The 5,437-nt window shown below is 36.0% G+C and overlaps 1 pseudogene; it reads left to right on the top strand.

The window, feature by feature from the left end:
• Nucleotides 1-3,061: 3,061 nt before the first annotated feature.
• LOC143555606 (3-ketoacyl-CoA synthase 20 pseudogene) lies at nucleotides 3,062-3,815 on the top strand (annotated as a pseudogene).
• The last annotated feature ends 1,622 nt before the right edge of the window (nucleotides 3,816-5,437 follow it).

The following is a 5,437-nucleotide window of genomic DNA, read 5'->3' as shown; positions in this document are numbered from 1 at the left end:
TCACATATGAGTTGTGGATTTTGCCTCATATTATATATAAAAAAAATCATGGAATTTCTCACCAACATTCGTGTTGACAAAAAAATATTTCATGAAATACTACAGGTTTAATCATTGGTTGATTGAAGATTCGAAGACGTTACTTTATTGGGGCCGTTTAGGTTATTAGTTAAATGAACTATTTATTTCCTTGTAATTTGTTTTATTTATGAACAAGTTGTGTTGTTATGTGATGCTGACTAAAATGAATGAGTTTCTTAAATATTACCACTTTAATAAGGTCATTGCGTTCATGTACAATCCGTCGTGCCCCAGCATGCTCGATGCCTTTGGTCGGGGTGTGACAACGACCCTTCTACCAGTCCGACACAAAAAACTTGAAACTTTGAGACAATAAAACATAATTAAAAACGAGAACATAGCCACTAGAATCAGGTCAAACGAATATATAAAACTCAAGATATGAAATATTTAATGTTTAAACAAGCCGGTACTGCTCAAAATCAGAAATTTAAATTCGGGGTCAGGTTCTGGTTACACTTAAAATGTAAAGACAAACATAAAAGTCTTCTGTTCCAAAATCTAATTTTGACCAGAAGTATTGGTAATCGATTAAACACAAGAATTGACTTTTATGGCCTTAAACGGGTCGGGATCAAATTTACCCACTGAACTCCCTCAATCACTTCGATTGAGGGCTTTTGATTAATTAATAAAAACATATAAAATCACATAAGACCACTTATCCAAATGATGGTTAGAATAATGAGAAAAATCGAGTCAAAGGCTTTTATAGCACCAAAGTCAAGCCGGAAGTTGAGGAACTTGAAAGAAATCACCAATAGAACAATAATTCAAGAAACTTTAGGAGGGAGAATAAGTTCACAGTAGGGATTAGGGCATTTTTTTTGATAACTTGGTTTAAATAATAAAGTTCAGAAATTTGTTTATTGGTTGCAACAATTGTTAAAATGGAAATAAATTGTTATAATACAAAAATAGATTGATTTCTTGTTCCCAAATCTTTGTAGTTCAATGGAACATGTTTTGGCATGAGGCCAAGGTATATTCTACTTGTTTTTTTAAAGAGATTCAAGAAATTGAGCTTTCCAAAAACTTTAATTTTTGGCAATTATAATCTCTAGACTTCTACAAATGCTATTTTTAGCCAAATTAAGCAATTTTAAGGATTTTTTAAGAATTATTTGACGAGTTTGAATAGCATGAGGATATAAAATGAATTAAACAAAATTAAAATGCTCATAAATGAATATTTTATTTATAAGAAATATTCAAATTACATTCCTGAGTCAGATAAACATAAACGAATACAAATACAAAAAATTCAAGATATTACAACAATAAAGACAGTGAGGGTGGTGATCAGGTATGCTTTATTATCATTTAAATTTCTTTGTGTATCCATATTATTTACGATAATTTATCGTGTTGATACCATCACCGCACCACGAGGACCCGCAACACGTTCCGCGTACATATCGCGCCGTGCGCTTGGATGCAACCACTGACGCTCAATTATAGAGCTTAGAGTGGGGAATGTTACAGCTCCTGTGCCAGTTGGCGTGGGCCGTGGAGTTTATGGCTGCCCAACAGCGTGGTGAGGTGTACAGACTATTACCGTCATGCTTCGACAACGACGAGAGCACGTCAGACGTCATGCGCTCATGGTAGGATGACGACGACAACGATGCTGGGGATAGAATGGCAACACGTAGGAGAGATGACGACGTGGATTGTGTTGCAGTTTAGATTGATTTTTACATTTTCTTTTTGTACGAACTCGTTGTAATGGATTTAATATGTATATATAAATATCCTTTTTATTTATGTTGTTCGTTGCAATTTTAAAATTAAGCCAATTAAGTATAACCGATTGTAGAAAATGAAAAATATTAAAAAGGTATTTTAAAAAATATTACTAATACAAAAGCAAAAACAAACAAAATAAAAAAATAAAACAAAACAAAAGATAACAAAAAGACAAAAACAAAACAAATTTAAAAAAAAAAAGAAAAAAAATAAAAAAAAATGACTTTCGAGACCTACTCGTGTCGAATGGGTTGAGTGTTATGATGATTTTCATGTTAGTTAGTTGCATACTTACCTTACCATAAATGCAGGCTAGACTCTAGAGTTATCTAAAACATACCTTATTTTAACAAAATGACACAATATGCTCTTTTAACAAAATGCAAGCCTGTATATATTCACGAGCCTACTATTCCCTTAACTGATTTACGTATGGGATTTTTTCTAGATTAGGTGATTTAAAAAAGGATGGTTTTAGTTGGTTATCTAGAATTTAAGTGAGTTTAGGTAATTTGCTAATGCTATCTTAGATAGTGGATTTACATGCCAACTTACTTTCCACGTCTCTCCATGTCATCCAGTTGATCAACAAGTGTCGTCAACGTTAGTGGGGTATGACATGTAAAATCCGCTATTTGAGATAGAGGATTCCTGGGGTTATGGTAGGTATCCGGTTGGTAAAAAAAGAGTAAAAGGAGTTTGTGTAATCCAATATCTCAAATAGCGAATACCCCGCTGACATGGATGACACTTATTGAACAACTGGATTACGTGGAGAGACACATGGAAAGTAAGCTGACGTGTACTAGTAATCCACTATCTCAGACAGTAAATCACCTAAAACCACTTATTTTCTAGTCAACCACCTAAAACCACTTTTTGTTTTTGTTTTTTTATAAATCACCTAATCGATAAAAATTGTTACGTATGCGAGGTTGGTAGGACCACTAACTAATAAGTAGGTATACTCATATATAAATTGAAGCTCAATGCATCTTTGAGAACCAAAGGCAGTTGCCTAATGAAAAGTCATGTTCATCAACATAGTATTATTGTTCATTTCCTTATGCCTTCTGTTATGTTTTGTAATGACCCGAAAAACTTCACCAAAAAAAATTTATTTAGTTGATTTCGCGTGTTACAAGCCACCAATCTCTCAAAAGGCCTCAAAGGAGGTTGTTATGAAGCAAGCAAGGCGGTTTAGAGAGTTCTCAGAGAACAACTAGCTTTCATGAAGAAAATACTGGAAAATTCCGGACTTGGTGAGTCAACTTACTTGGCGGAGATCTGTTTTGCAAATAAATATGAGCCATCATTGAAAGCTGCAAGAAGGGAAGCCGAGATGATCATCTTTGGGGCAGTTGACATGGTTGTAGCAAAAACGGGTGTCAAATGTGAGAGATTGGGGTATTAATCGTGAATTGTTGTGTTTATAACACAGAGCCATCTCTTTGTAGCATGATTGTTAACAAGTATAAGTTTAGAGAAGACGTCATCACCTACAATCTTTCTAGTATGGGATGCAGTGCAGGACTCATGGCAATAGGACTTGCTAACAACCTTCTTCAGGTATTTTTATTATTAGTACCCGAGTAAGTTGTTGTTTGCATCCATGTGCTTTTTTGGACGGGACCCACTTTTGTCAAGTTGAGTTGATAAACGCTTAGTAACAATTTATGTCCCTAAAAACACATGGATGCAAACAACAATTTAATTAATAAATTAACTGTCAGGTGCATCACAACTCCTACGCGTTGATAGTAAGTACCGAAAGCATTACAGAACATGTGTACCTCGGAAAAGACTGTTCCAAGTTCCTTATTAACTGCCTATTCCGGGTAGGAGGCGCCGCCATCCTCCTATCCAACCGCCTCTCTCATCGCAACACATGCAAATATCAACTTATGCACGCGGTACACACCAACACATCAGCTTCTGACCGCTCCTACAACTGCATCTTCGGGAAGAAGACAATGAGGGAATAATAGGCATAAGCATCAACAAAGACCTTCTCGCCGCTGCAATAGCAACTATCCGACCCAACCTAACCGCCATAGGTCCCCTCATCCTTCCCATCAAAGAAAAGGTCATGTACATGATCATGAACTACATTGCTAGAAAGCCCTACATACCTAACTTCAGCAAGGCTTGTAGAACACTTCATCCCTCATGTGGGTGGGAAGCCGGTGCTGAACGAATTTCAAAAGGCGTTAGGTTTTTTCCGATAAGGACATGGAGGCTTTCAGAATGACGTTGTATAGATATGGAAACACCTCCAGTAGCTCCATATGGTATGGGCTAGCTTACGTGGAGGCAAAAGGTAGGGTGAAGGAAGGAAACCAGGTCTGGCAGATTGCATTCGGGTCGGGTTTCAAGTGTAGTAGTGTCATTTGGTCGTGCTAGGAATAGCGTTGATTATGATCACACTAATCCTTGGACAAACGAGATCAGTGGGTTTCCGGTGAATTTGGAGGATTCTGGACCAGTTCCTATATATTTTGAATCTTCTGAGTAACAGTAATTAAGTGATGAAAAATGTCATTTCATATTTCCGTTGAGAAAAATAATATGTTTTAGATAATCCATACAATACTAAAAGGTCTGTAGCCCAATAGTATCAACGTGTTTGATAAGGTAAATTACCTCTCGAATGATGATGGTTAAAGTCTCATGGTAGACAAAGGTTGTGTAATATTTGCTGTTAAAAAAATAATAATAGTTATCCACACTTTGGGCATGGGCGAGGGTAAGGGCAATTGGGCATGGGCATTATTAATAGCATTTATTTGGTCTCAAATAAGAAGGGAAAATGTGAGTTGTATACTTAAAATGTGTGCTAGACTCTTCAAACACAACTTATTTTGATATTCAGGATCGTAGTTTTATTTCGACCCTATCAACTTCAAGTTGTAGTGGGTTATTATTATTATTATTTTTTTTTGGAAGGCCAAAGTGTGGAAGTAATAGTGTAGAAAAATGTAAGTATAATATAATTTAATTTATATATATATTTTCATCACTATATGTCCGAGTACAAAAATCCTTTTACGACATTGAAGAGGTAGGGTCCTAAACCCACCTATGCGTCTTTAGGCCCTGATATATATCCTATCAGGCGCCGAACATTTCCTGACACCTCAGGAAGCGTGAAGCCAAAGATCTTCCTAGGTATGGTACAAAAAGGAAGTATCTTACTAAAAGGGATGCACATCCAATAAGAAATTGACAACACATAGTCAATAGTACTACATAGTACAAACAATATCATCAATCAACTACTTTATTCACCAACCTTCTAGACGCACGTGGGAACTCTCTGATTGGTGGAATTCCTAACATGGCAGGCAGCCCATACCTTCTCTCCTCCCATCCGGCTATAAACACCCCATTACCTCCAATGGTAAAAGGATTCCAACCTTTGCACGAGAATACTCACTAGTATTCCGCGATTAATTTATACTCACAAATAGAATACTGATTTTCACATCGGAGGGTGGTTACAAGAAGACTCCCCCCCATCTCCTTCTCGTAACAAGCTCACGATATTCTGTTTTATAATAATAATAACAATAATAATAATAATAATAAAATATATAACCTTTAAAAT

The sequence above is a fragment of the Bidens hawaiensis genome, unplaced genomic scaffold (genome assembly GCF_021521415.1).
Source record: "Bidens hawaiensis isolate Kalapana, Puna unplaced genomic scaffold, B.hawaiensis_p1.1 tig00018213_1, whole genome shotgun sequence".
In the NCBI taxonomy this organism is placed as follows: Eukaryota; Viridiplantae; Streptophyta; class Magnoliopsida; order Asterales; family Asteraceae; genus Bidens; species Bidens hawaiensis.
The sequence above is the reverse complement of the archived record's forward strand: the minus strand, read 5'-3'. Positions and strand labels throughout refer to the sequence as shown.